Here is a 15,158-nt window from a genome sequence, read left to right as displayed (position 1 = left end):
TGTGCGTCCACAAATGATCCAGAGATGGCGGCATCTGCTTCCATCCAGGCCCTTGACCGAGCTTGGCTCAGAGTGGGCACTAAATTACGCCCGCCATGTCACATCGCCTCTGCTTCCTATTCAGCACCTTATCAAAGACTTCGGTGGGAAACCATCAGCGGTTTGTTCACAAGACACACTCACAAAAACACAAAAGATGACTTTGGGTGATGCTGGCCGATGTGCACTGACTCATGTCCCTCCACCCCATGTAGTTGGCTTTAGTATTTGTGAGGGGCCATTAGCCAGGGCAGCGCTTATTTAATGAACTTTCCTGCTCCACCAGTGAAATTGGCAGCGTAAAAACTGCAAAGGCCAAAAGGGGCGACAGCTTTCACATGGAGGATCGCCTGGGGGCGGCTGAAGCCCAGAAGGAAGAACGTAAAAGTGACCAGGAAAATTAGTGTTTTTGGTAAATGGACATTTTTCTTACTACTTTTTAAATCAAGATTGTTCTCTATAATAAAAAAAGTAGCAAATCATTCTTACATTCGCCCCTTATGTCCTGTTTGTCAAATGGGAAATGTCAGAAATAGTTTGATTCGGACCCTTTGAAAGCAGCATAAGCTGGGCATGCTCTAATCAAATCAAAGGTCATTGTGAAGGGAAGAGGAGGTGAGCTGTGACATCGCCTATTGTGAATGGTGGATCCTGTGTTATCTACTGTATATAGAGGTGTTATCAGTCATTGTACAGGAGGAGGAGGTGAGCTGTGATATCACCTATTGTGGATGGTGGATCCTGTGTTATCTACTTTATATAGAGGCGTTATCAGTCATTGTACGGAAGGAGGAGGAGGTGAGCTGTGATATCACCTATTGTGGATGGTGGATCCTGTGTTATCTATTGTATATAGAGGTGTTATCAGTCATTGTACAGGAGGAGGAGGTGAGCTGTGACACCACCTATTGTGAATGGCGGATCCTGTGTTATCTACTGTATATAGAGGTATTATCAGTCATTGTACAGGAGGAGGAGGTGAGCTGTGACATCGCCTATTGTGGATGGTGGATCCTGTGTTATCTACTGTATATAGTAACTCTCTACTAATCGGCCTCCCTCTTACCAAACTCTCCCCGCTCCAATCTGTGCTGAATGCTGCAGCCAGGATTATATTCCTCACCAACCGTTACACCGATGCCTCTACCTTGTGACAGTCATTACACTGGTTACCCATCCACTCCAGAATCCAGTACAAAACTACTACCCTCATCCACAAAGCACTCCATGGCTCAGCACCACCCTACATCTCCTCTCTGGTGTCAGTCTACCACCCTACCCATGCCCTCCGCTCCGCTAAGGACCTCAGGTTAGCATCCTCAATAATCAGAACCTCCCACTCCCGTCTCCAAGACTTTACACGTGCTGCGCCGATTCTTTGGAATGCACTACTTAGATTAATACGATTAATCCCCAATCCCCACAGTTTTATGCGTGCCCTAAAAACTCATTTGTTCAGATTGGCCTATCGCCTCAACACATTAACCTAACGATCCCTGTGTGGCCTATCATAAAAAAAAAAACAAAAAAAAACAAAACAAAAAACAAACAAAAAAAAATCATAATCAGGTTCCTCCTATCATGTTCTCATACACTTTATGCAGTTAATAGCCCTCTGTGTCTGTACTGCTACATACTTAGGCAGTTAACTGGTTCATGCAGCTTTACATGAACACCCGAGCCTTACACTATGGCTGGTCCGAATAACTAAAGCAATTGTTACCATCCACCTCTCGTGTCTCCCCTTTTCCTCATAGTTTGTAAGCTTGCGAGCAGGGCCCTCACTCCTCCTGGTATCTGTTTTGAACTGTGATTTCTGTTATGCTGTAATGTCTATTGTCTGTACAAGTCCCCTCTATAATTTGTAAAGCGCTGCGGAATATGTTGGTGCTATATAAATAAAATTATTATTATTATTATTATTATTATATAGAGGTGTTACCAGTCATTGTACAGGAGGAGGAGGTGAGCTGTGACTTCACCTATTGTGGATGGTGGATCCTGTGTTATCTACTGTATATAGAGGTATTACCAGTCATTGTACAGGAGGAGGAGGTGAGCTGTGACATCACAGGATCCACCATGCACAATAGGTGATGTCACAGCTCACCTCCTCCTCCTCCTGTACAATGACTGGTAATACCTCTATATACAGTAGATATCACAGGATCCACCATGCACAATAGGTGATATCTACTGTATATAGAGGTGTTATCACTTATCAGTCATTGTACAGGAGGAGGAGGTGAGCTGTGACCACCTATTGTGAATGGTGGATCCTGTGATATCTACTGTATATAGAGGTGTTCTCAATCATTGTACAGGAGGAGGTGAGCTGTGATATCACCTTTTGTGAATGGTGGATCCTGTGATATCTACTGTATATAGAGGTGTTATCAATCATTGTACAGGAGGAGGTGAGCTGTGACATCACCTATTGTGAATGGTGGATCCTGCGTTATCTACTGTATATAGAGATTTTATCAGTCATTGCACAGGAGGAGGAGTAGGAGGTGAGCTGTGACGTCACCTATTGTGAATGGTGGATCCTGTGTTCTCTACTGTGTATAGAGGTGTTATCAGTCATTGAACAGGAGGAGTAGGTGAGCTGTGACTTCACCTATTGTGAATGGTGGATCCTGTGTTATCTACTTTATATAGAGGTGTTATCAGTCATTGAACAGGAGGGGGATGTGAGCTGTGACATCTATTGTAAATGGTGGATCCTGTGTTATCTACTGTATATAGAGGTTTTATCAGTCATTGTACAGAAGGAGGAAGGGGTGAGCTTTGACATAACACAACACAGGATCCATTAATAACAATAGGTTATGTGAATGGTGTATCCTGTGTTATCTAATGTATATAGAGGTCTTATTGTAATCTTGTCAGTGATGATTATGAGACTGCTGAAAATTCATCTGTACAGAACAAGAAGTGTCTAGTATTAGGTATAGTGGCTACAGTGAAAATTATGACATTTCTCTTTTGTTTAATATAGATTATGATAAAGGGAATGATAAATTATTTTTTAAACTTCTTTAAGTGCTTCGGTGTACCAAAAGGCTCCCGTTGGAAGTTGTTTTTTGCATAGTCCCTGGTATGCAGTGGCTATGTGCTGCAGCTCTAGAGTCCAGTAGTTTCTAACCATAGAGATTAAGAGTCCAGCAATGTGGTGGCCTTATTCACGTGTTCAGTGCCCCAATCCCTGCAGTCCTGTGGCTTATTTCCCCAATTCATAGTGTTCGGTTTTTCAATGTCACAGTTCCAGAAGTCATATCTTTGGTGCCACAATCCTGCCTACTTTTGAGCAATTTTCCATGACAGAGAAAGTTCAAAGATCCCATTTCAAAATCTGTAATGGGCCCTCACTTAACCTGTGCCATTTATATTAGTGGTAGTCTTCTAAGTGGCAGAGTGTCTTTTGGACTCTTCTTACCCGAGTTGGGGTGTGACTTCTGCTCCTGCTGTGGCCATGTCTGGCATGTGACACAGATGGTTAAATATGATGATAAAACCCTTAATCCCTTTCCATCTCAGCCGGTTTATTACCCAAATCGCCCCATCAGCAACAGACTATAGATTTACCCATCGATTCCAGGAGGAATCTGAAGAAATCTCATTATAGCCAACTGTCTCCGACCCTTGCCCTTGAGTCAGTCACGAGGTTGCAACCAGTGAGTCAAAACTTCATTAAGAAGCAATTTTTACAATTTGTGCAAAAGTTGAAGCTGCAAACTTTTAGAGGTTGCCGTGTCTTTGAGCGCGGGAAGGTATCAAGGAAAATTAACAGTGGGATCCAACTTCACAGTCTGCGCGGAGCCTTAGAAGGATTAGGCTTCTCGAGTGACTGGAATGAGAAAACAGTGTGAGGGCGGCTTTCAAGCCGCGCCTTCTATTCACAACCCAAATTCATTTTTGTATCAAGGGTGACCCGCCGCAGCCTTGACTCCCCTCCTCCCACCCCAACAAGTCAACTTTTCTTTTTCAATTACAAAAAGCTACAAAATTCTCATTAAAAAGGAAGACCCTGGTGAAGTTACGCGTGCGGTTGAAGACTTCGGTGGTAAGGAAACAGTGTAAAAAGAATAATGAACGTCGAGAAATAAATGGAAAGCGAGAGGTTACGGGAAAGAGCTTTATACTGAATTGGTACCGCTAATGGTGCAGGTTGAGTAAAAGGTCATCAGAAGCCATAACAGTCCACCAATCTCCGTGTACCGTGCCGTTGTGCATGGCCAGTTTCTGACACCTCGGATAAAGGAAACGCTGACTCAGCCGGTGCTCTGCCGTAGAAGACTTTCATTAATTTCACATAAAGAATTGAACAAAATAAAAAAAATTCCTTCGCTTCCAGATTATTCTTGGGAGTTCCGTGGAATGTTACATGTGAGAGTTAATGATTTCCATTCCCGAGTCACTCGGACCTTTGTGTTACCCATATGGTCGTCATTACTCTGGTCTGAACACTCGGCTAAAAACTCTACAAGTGCATACAGAATTTATTTCGGCCTCATGCACTTGGCATATTTGTGGCTCCTCTGCAAAATCGATGGCACCGTTTTATATCTCCAAGGGCCGATATAGTTCCATTGGATGTCATTGCCCGGTACCAGGTGCTCCGCCTTTGTCAATTACTTTCCAAAAGTCCAAATTTTGGCAAGACATTCTTGTTTATGGAACAAATAAGTGGAAAGGGTGGTGCAAATGCCCACCCAAAAGTGAGCAGTCCAAAAAAACAATTTGGGCACATGAAATGTTGGCAAGTATCATATAGGCAACACGGGGTTCATAACACACAGAAGTCGGTATCCTATAGACTAGAAAGTTTATTTGGCACAAAAATGTAAAAATTTGAGAAAAGGAAGTCTGAAGGTTCTTTTATCTTTATCCCTACGCTGTGACATCCGATAATCCAGAATATTTGATAATCCGGCGCCTATGAGCATGCGCCTGGCCACAAAAGGACTCCAAGGCTCCACCACAAAAGAGCAACTAGAACCAGAAAGGGCGACTGACAAGATCAAAAAGCGGCAGAAAAAAAAAAAAAGAGATAAGCGGCAGGGGGATATGCAGGAGCGACGGTTCTCTGAAACATTGACATGACAGCTCCTTTACTTGCTGAATCTCTATTTTCTTTTTTTTTTATGCAGTTCCCATTAAATCTTTGCTCTCAGATCTGCAGCTCCCTGGAATTTCAATTTGAAATTGGATTTTCAAATCTTTCCACTTTGCAAAGAGTAAAAGCAAAAGCACAGAAAGTCAGCACCCAACTGTGATCACTTCAGCTCTACTCACTGCAAGGAGCGCAGACTTAACCCTTTCTGCAGCCTCAAATTATTTGCTCTAACCTTAATACTCCTTGTGTATGTATTATTTTAAGATTTTGACTTTATTTAATATCAACCTCTATTCTTTACTTTCGGGGGATTAAAGTCTGTTCTAGTCAAATGATAGACTCACAGGTGCAAGAGTTGTACTATAATAGGATCACACTAGTGATCCTTTAATAGGACAAGAAAATTGCAGGTCTGTGCTAGGACTTTATTTACATTACACTACTTATCCTGTATTATCCTCACTATTCTGCTGGTGCAGTCACTGTGTACATACATTACTGATCCTGAGTTAAGGTACTGTCACACTAGACGATATCGCTAGCGATCCGTGACGTTGCAGCGTCCTCGCTAGCGATATCGTCCAGTGTGACAGGCAGCAGCGATCAGGCCCCTGCTGGGAGATCGCTGGTCGGGGAAGAAAGTCCAGAACTTTATTTCGTCGCTGGACTCCCCGTAGACATCGCTGAATCGGCGTGTGTGACACCGATTCAGCGATGTCTTCGCTGGTAACCAGGGTAAACATCGGGTAACTAAGCGCAGGGCCGCGCTTAGTAACCCGATGTTTACCCTGGTTACCATCCTAAAAGTAAAAAAACAAACACTACATACTTACCTACAGCCGTCTGTCCTCCAGCGCTGTGCTCTGCACTCCTCCTGCTCTGGCTGTGAGCGTCGGTCAGCCGGAAAGCAGAGCGGTGACGTCACCGCTCTGCTTTCTGGCTGCCCGGCGCTCATAGCCAGACCAGAGAAGCAGAGCGCCGAGGACAGACGGCTGTAGGTAAGTATGTAGCGTTTGTTTTTTTACTTTTTAGGATGGTAACCAGGGTAAACATCGGGTTACTAAGCGCGGCCCTGCGCTTAGTTACCCGATGTTTACCCTGGTTACCGGGGACCTCGGGATCGTTGGTCGCTGAAGAGCTGTCTGTGTGACAGCTCTCCAGCGACCAAACAGCGATGCTGCAGCGATCCGGATCGTTGTCGGTATCGCTGCAGCGTCGCTATGTGTGACGGTACCTTTACATCCTGTATTATACTCCAGAGCTGCACTCACTATTCTGCTGGTGCAGTCACTGTGTACATACATTACTGATCCTAAGTTACATCCTCTATTATACTCCAGAGCTGCACTCACTATTCTGCTGGTGCAGTCACTGTGTACATACATTACATTACTGTTCCTGAGTTACATCCTGTATTATACTCCAGAGCTGCACTCACTATTCTGCTGGTGCAGTCACTGTGTACATACATTACATTACTGATCCTGTACTGATCCTGAGTTACATCCTGTATTATACTCCAGAGCTGCACTCACTATTCTGCTGGTGCAGTCACTGTGTACATACATTACATTACTGATCCTGAGTTACATCCTGTATTATTCTCCAGAGCTGCACTCACTATTCTGCTGGTACAGTCACTGTGTACATACATTACATTACTGATCCTGAGTTACATCCTGTATTATACACCAGAGCTGCACTCACTATTCTGCTGGTGCAGTCACTGTGTACATACATTACATTACTGATCCTGAGTTCCATCCTGTATTATACCCCAGAGCTGCACTCACTATTCTGCTGGTGCAGTCACTGTGTACATACATTACTGATCCTGTACTGATCCTGAGTTACATCCTGTATTATTCTCCAGAGCTGCACTCACTATTCTGCTGGTGCAGTCACTGTGTACATACATTACATTACTGATCCTGAGTTACATCCTGTATTATACACCAGAGCTGCACTCACTATTCTGCTGGTGCAGTCAATATGTACATACATTACATTACTGATCCTGAGTTCCATCCTGTATTATACCCCAGAGCTGCACTCACTATTCTGCTGGTGCAGTCACTGTGTACATACATTACTGATCCTGTACTGATCCTGAGTTACATCCTGTATTATACACCAGAGCTGCACTCACTATTCTGCTGGTGCAGTCACTGTGTACATACATTACATTACTGATCCTGTACTGATCCTGAGTTACATCCTGTATTATACTCCAGAGCTGCACTCACTATTCTGCTGGTGCAGTCACTGTGTACATACATTACATTACTGATCCTGAGTTACATCCTGTATTATTCTCCAGAGCTGCACTCACTATTCTGCTGGTGCAGTCACTGTGTACATACATTACATTACTGATCCTGAGTTACATCCTGTATTATACACCAGAGCTGCACTCACTATTCTGCTGGTGCAGTCACTGTGTACATACATTACTGATCCTGAGTTCCATCCTGTATTATACCCCAGAGCTGCACTCACTATTCTGCTGGTGCAGTCACTGTGTACATACATTACATTACTGATCCTGTACTGATCCTGAGTTACATCCTGTTTTATACACCAGAGGTGCACTCACCATTCTGCTGGTGCAGTCACTGTGTACATACATTACATTACTGATCCTGTACTGATCCTGAGTTCCATCCTGTATTATACCCCAGAGCTGCACTCACTATTCTGCTGGTGCAGTCACTGTGTACATACATTACATTACTGATCCTGTACTGATCCTGAGTTACATCCTGTATTATACACCAGAGCTGCACTCACTATTCTGCTGGTGCAGGCACTGTGTACATACATTACTGATCCTGAGTTACATCCTGTAATATACCCCAGAGCTGCACTCACTATTCTGCTGGTGCAGGCACTGTGTACATACATTACTGATCCTGAGTTCCATCCTATATTATACCCCAGAGCTGCACTCACTATTCTGCTGGTGCAGTCACTGTGTACATACATTACTGATCCTGTACTGATCCTGAGTTACATCCCGTATTATACACCAGAGCTGCACTCACTATTCTGCTGGTGCAGTCACTGTGTACATACATTACATTACTGATCCTGAGTTCCATCCTGTATTATACCCCAGAGCTGCATTCACTATTCTGATGGTGCAGTCACTATGTACATACATTACATTACTGATCCTGTACTGATCCTGAGTTACATCCTGTATTATACACCAGAACTGCACTCACCATTCTGCTGGTGCAGTCACTGTGTACATACATTACATTACTGATCCTGTACTGATCCTGAGTTACATCCTGTATTATACTCCAGAGCTGCACTCACTATTCTGCTGGTGCAGTCACTGTGTACATACATTACATTACTGATCCTGAGTTACATCCTGTATTATTCTCCAGAGCTGCACTCACTATTCTGCTGGTGCAGTCACTGTGTACATACATTACATTACTGATCCTGAGTTACATCCTGTATTATACACCAGAGCTGCACTCACCATTCTGCTGGTGCAGTCACAGTGTACATACATTACATTACTGATCTGTTGTGAATTCTGTGGCAGAGCTCCCTCCTGTGGTCACAAGTGGTACTTCGGCTGATTCTCTCTGTGAGCTTCTGTTGGTGGAGGGAAGTGGTACTGCGGCTTCTGAGTTTCCTCCCTCAGGTGATCTGGTGAGGTCGTTAGGTGCTTCTCTACTTAACTCCACCTAATGCTTTGATCCTGGCTTCCTGTCAATGTTCCAGTGTTGGACTTGCTCTTCCCTGGATCATTCCTGTGGCCTGCTGCTCTGCATAGCTAAGTTCTTCTTTGCTATTTGTTTGCTATTTTTTCTGTCCAGCTTGTCTATTTTGTAGCTGGAAGCTCTGGGACGCAAAGGGTGTACCTCCGTGCCGTTAGTTTGGTACGGAGGGTCTTTTTGCCCCCTTTGCGTGGTTTTCTTTAGGGTTTTGTATAGACCGCAAAGTTACCTTTTCTATCCTCGATCTGTTAAGAAAGTCGGGCCTCACTTTGCTGAATCTATTTCATCTCTACGTTTGTCTTTTCATCTTAACTCACAGTCATTATATGTGGGGGGCTGCCTTTTCCTTTGGGGTATTTCTCTGAGGCAAGGTAGGCTTATTTTCTATCTTCAGGCTAGTTAGTTTCTCAGGCTGTGCCGAGTTGCATAGGCAGAGTTAGGCGCAATCCACGGCTGCCTCTAGTGTTGTTTGGAGAGGATTAGGGATTGCGGTCTGCAGAGTTCCCACGTCTCAGAGCTCGTTCTATGATTTTGGGTTATTGTCAGATCACTGTATGTGCTCTGACCGCTATGTCCATTGTAGTACTGAATTGCCTTTCATAACACTGATCCTGAGTTCCATCCTGTATTATACCCCAGAGCTGCACTCACTATTCTGCTGGTGCAGGCACTGTGTACATACATTACATTACTGATCCTGAGTTCCATCCTGTATTATACCCCAGAGCTGCACTCACTATTCTGCTGGTGCAGGCACTGTGTAACATAGTAACATAGTAACATAGTTAGTAAGGCCGAAAAAAGACATTTGTCCATCCAGTTCAGCCTATATTCCATCATAATAAATCCCCAAATCTACGTCCTTCTACAGAACCTAATTGTATGATACAATATTGTTCTGCTCCAGGAAGACATCCAGGCCTCTTTTGAACCCCTCGACTGAGTTCGCCATCACCACCTCCTCAGGCAAGCAATTCCAGATTCTCACTGCCCTAACAGTAAAGAATCCTCTTCTATGTTGGTGGAAAAACCTTCTCTCCTCCAGACGCAAAGAATGCCCCCTTGTGCCCGTCACCTTCCTTGGTATAAACAGATCCTCAGCGAGATATTTGTATTGTCCCCTTATATACTTATACATGGTTATTAGATCGCCCCTCAGTCGTCTTTTTTCTAGACTAAATAATCCTAATTTCGCTAATCTATCTGGGTATTGTAATTCTCCCATCCCCTTTATTAATTTTGTTGCCCTCCTTTGTACTCTCTCTAGTTCCATTATATCCTTCCTGAGCACCGGTGCCCAAAACTGGACACAGTACTCCATGTGCGGTCTAACTAGGGATTTGTACAGAGGCAGTATAATGCTCTCATCATGTGTATCCAGACCTCTTTTAATGCACCCCATGATCCTGTTTGCCTTGGCAGCTGCTGCCTGGCACTGGCTGCTCCAGGTAAGTTTATCATTAACTAGGATCCCCAAGTCCTTCTCCCTGTCAGATTTACCCAGTGGTTTCCCGTTCAGTGTGTAATGATGACATTGATTCCTTCTTCCCATGTGTATAACCTTACATTTATCATTGTTAAACCTCATCTGCCAACTTTCAGCCCAAGTTTCCAACTTATCCAGATCCATCTGTAGCAGAATACTATCTTCTCTTGTATTAACTGCTTTACATAGTTTTGTATCATCTGCAAATATCGATATTTTACTGTGTAAACCTTCTACCAGATCATTAATGAATATGTTGAAGAGAACAGGTCCCAATACTGACCCCTGCGGTACCCCACTGGTCACAGCGACCCAGTTAGAGACTATACCATTTATAACCACCCTCTGCTTTCTATCACTAAGCCAGTTACTAACCCATTTACACACATTTTCCCCCAGACCAAGCATTCTCATTTTGTGTACCAACCTCTTGTGCGGCACGGTATCAAACGCTTTGGAAAAATCGAGATATACCACGTCCAATGACTCACCGTGGTCCAGTCTATAGCTTACCTCTTCATAAAAACTGATTAGATTGGTTTGACAGGAGCGATTTCTCATAAACCCATGCTGATATGGAGTTAAACAGTTATTCTCATTGACATAATCCAGAATAACATCCCTCAGAAACCCTTCAAATATTTTACCAACAATAGAGGTTAGACTTACTGGCCTATAATTTCCAGGTTCACTTTTAGAGCCCTTTTTGAATATTGGCACCACATTTGCTATGCGCCAATCCTGCGGAACAGACCCTGTCGCTATAGAGTCCCTAAAAATAAGAAATAATGGTTTATCTATTACATTACTTAGTTCTCTTAGTACTCGTGGGTGTATGCCATCCGGACCCGGAGATTTATCTATTTTAATCTTATTTAGCCGGTTTCGCACCTCTTCTTGGGTTAGATTGGTGACCCTTAATATAGGGTTTTCATTGTTTCTTGGGATTTCACCTAGCATTACATTACTGATCCTGAGTTACATCCTGTATTATACCCCAGAGCTGCACTCACTATTCTGCTGGTGCAGGCACTGTGTACATACATTACATTACTGATCCTGTACTGATCCTGAGTTACATCCTGTATTATACCCCAGAGCTGCACTCACTATTCTGCTGGTGCAGTCACTGTGTACATACATAACATTACTGATCCTGTACTGATCCTGAGTTACATCCTGTATTATCCTCCAGAGCTGCGCTCACTATTCTGCTGGTGCAGTCACTGTGTACATACATTACATTACTGATCCTGATTTACATCCTGTTTTATACTCCAGAGCTGCACTCACTATTCTGCTGGTGCAGTTACTGTGTACATACATTACTAATCCTGAGTTACATCCTGTATTATCCTCCAGAGCTGCGCTCACTATTCTGCTGGTGCAGTCACTGTGTACATACATTACATTACTGATCCTGATTTACATCCTGTTTTATACTCCAGAGCTGCACTCACTATTCTGCTGGTGCAGTCACTGTGTACATACATTACTGATCCTGAGTTACATCCTGTATTATCCTCCAGAGCTGCGCTCACTATTCTGCTGGTGCAGTCACTGTGTACATACATTACATTACTGATCCTGATTTACATCCTGTTTTATACTCCAGAGCTGCACTCACTATTCTGCTGGTGCAGTCACTGTGTACATACATTACATTACTGATCCGGAGTTACATCCTGTATTATACTCCAGAGCTGCCCTCACTATTCTGCTGGTGCAGTCACTGTGTACATACATTACTGATCCTGATTTACATCCTGTTTTATACTCCAGAGCTGCACTCACTATTCTGCTGGTGCAGTCACTGTGTACATACATTACTGATCCTGAGTTACATCCTGTATTATACCCCAGAGCTGCACTCACTATTCTGCTGGTGCAGTCACTGTGTACATACATTACATTACTGATCCTGAGTTACATCCTGTATTATACTCCAGAGCTGCACTCACTATTCTGCTGGTGCAGTCACTGTGTACATACATTACTGATCCTGAGTTACATCCTGTATTATACCCCAGAGCTGCACTCACTATTCTGCTGGTGCAGTCACTGTGTACATACATTACATTACTGATCCTGAGTTACACCCTGTATTATACTCCAGAGCTGCACTCACTATTCTGCTGGTGCAGTCACTGTGTACATACATTACATTACTGATCCTGAGTTACATCCTGTATTATACTCCAGAGCTGCACTCACTATTCTGCTGGTGCAGTCACTGTGTACATACATTACTGATCCTGATTTACATCCTGTTTTATACTCCAGAGCTGCACTCACTATTCTGCTGGTGCAGTCACTGTGTACATACATTACTGATCCTGAGTTACATCCTGTATTATACCCCAGAGCTGCACTCACTATTCTGCTGGTGCAGTCACTGTGTACATACATTACATTACTGATCCTGAGTTACACCCTGTACTATACTCCAGAGCTGCACTCACTATTCTGCTGGTGCAGTCACTGTGTACATACATTACATTACTGATCCTGAGTTACACCCTGTATTATACTCCAGAGCTGCACTCACTATTCTGCTGGTGCAGTCACTGTGTACATACATTACTGATCCTGAGTTACATCCTGTATTATACCCCAGAGCTGCACTCACTATTCTGCTGGTGCAGTCACTGTGTACATACATTACATTACTGATCCGGAGTTACACCCTGTATTATACTCCAGAGCTGCACTCACTATTCTGCTGGTGCAGTCACTGTGTACATACATTACTGATCCTGCACTCTCTCTGCGATATGAATGCACATAGTTTGAGGCGATGTCTGATGACTAAGTGCTCGGCTGTCTGCTGTGTGAGGAGTGATGATGTAACACTCACAAATATTTATGTAAACATTTCCGTACAGGAATGTGTGAATTGTGTGTCCCCGGGGGACAATATTCACCTTTGCTCTCTGTACTTCCTCCTCCACCATCCTACTTAGGAAGTGCATTGATTATAGTTATCACATGTCAAACTTTCATGCTTTAAAGTCAGAAGAACCCCATTTATCCCATCTTTACCCTTTTCCTTCACAGACTTTTCTGCTTCCCAATATTCGTACACTTGACTCAGGCATATGTAGCTGTTCCTTCAGATATTATTTATTTCTAGGGTGCAGATAGCATTTTAAAGGGGGTGAATTTTATTTATTTTTTTTACATTTTTAGGGGTCCCCTTAGATTGGCTTCTGTTCTTGCTTACACACATTGTTTGCTACACAGGGATTCATCATGGCAGACATGTAATACCACAGTTCACCAGTAGAGGCGCTGCAGGATAAATGCTTGTCTGTTTCTGACTTAGCCAAGCAAGAATTTGCCAGGAGAAGGACTCACTGTGATTGGGTGATTGAGGTTGTCTTAAAGGGATATTCCAGTATGCAAAATGATGGCCTTGCTGGGCTCAGCTATCTCCGCGAGGGGTATTGGTATTCAATAGGAGGGCATGACACTTTCAGTATGTCCCTTTAAGATTAACTAAAGGTTAAAACTAACCAATCTGTAGCTGTGGTTTCGCTTCCTGAATATAAATTTTAGAAAGATCCCTTTAACCCACCTTGGCTGCATGCTCCCGCCCCGCTGGCGCATTTCCCAGCTTCCCCTCCATCATCCATCTTTTATACTGGTCTATATTGTATATAGGAAAATCAATAATAAAGTATAATCTGCCAGGAATACCGGGCGCCAGTACAATAGCAAACACCTCGTGAGGGTGGATAAATATTCAGCGTCAATGAAACCCTGGAGAAAGTGATTACTGCAAGGCATTTACCATAACACTACCCAGCCCCACGAGAGCAGAACAAGATGGATGGGACCAATCCTAGATCTTTAAAGGTTATTAGCGGTAAGTAAAACGCTAGAGAGAGCGCCAAGCATCTGTCATGCCGGCTGCGGTGAGTAAAAGATCTAATCAGCATAGAGTCGGCGGCAGATGTAAGGGCAGCCTTCTACAACATAGTAGTACAAGCTTATACCAAGAATGATACCAAGACTGTCTCAAAATGGCCCCAAAACATTAATATGTGCCAATTTCCTAAAATATCTTTTTTCTCCTTTGGTTTAGTCGTGAACTACCTAAGTTATGTGGAGGTTAGAAGATGAGCTTATATTACTAGGAATGATACAGACAACACATCCTGCCTATCTTACTGAGAGTTACAGACATAACATCCAGCCTATATTACTGGAAGTGACAGAGAGATCACATCCAGCCTATATTACTGGAAGTGACCAGACATCACATCCAGCCTATATTGCTGGGAGTGACCAGATATCACATCCAGCCTATATTACTGGAAGTGACAGATCACATCCAGCCTATATTACTGGAAGTGACCAGACATCACATCCAGCCTATATTACTGGAAGTGACCAGACATCACATCCAGCCTATATTACTGGAAGTGACCAGACATCACATCCAGCCTATATTGCTGGGAGTGACCAGATATCACATCCAGCCTATATTACTGGAAGTGACCAGACATCACATCCAGCCTATATTACTGGAAGTGACAGATCACATCCAGCCTATATTACTGGAAGTGACCAGACATCACATCCAGCCTATATTACTGGAAGTGACCAGACATCACATCCAGCCTATATTGCTGGGAGTGACCAGATATCACATCCAGCCTATATTACTGGAAGTAACAGATCACATCCAGCCTATATTACTGGAAGTGACCAGACATCACATCCTGCCTATATTACTGGAAGTGACCAGACATCACATCCTGCCTATATT

General features: G+C 43.4%; 1 protein-coding gene across 1 annotated transcript in view; it reads right to left on the bottom strand.

Annotated features, from left to right (window-relative positions):
• Nucleotides 1–15,158, bottom strand: part of CCDC85C (coiled-coil domain containing 85C) — a 123,512-nt gene that overhangs the window by 69,101 nt on the left and 39,253 nt on the right. The window lies entirely within an intron of this gene.

Source organism: Ranitomeya imitator, chromosome 1 (genome assembly GCF_032444005.1).
Source record: "Ranitomeya imitator isolate aRanImi1 chromosome 1, aRanImi1.pri, whole genome shotgun sequence".
NCBI lineage: Eukaryota > Metazoa > Chordata > Amphibia > Anura > Dendrobatidae > Ranitomeya > Ranitomeya imitator.
This window is presented reverse-complemented; position numbering and strand designations above follow the sequence as displayed.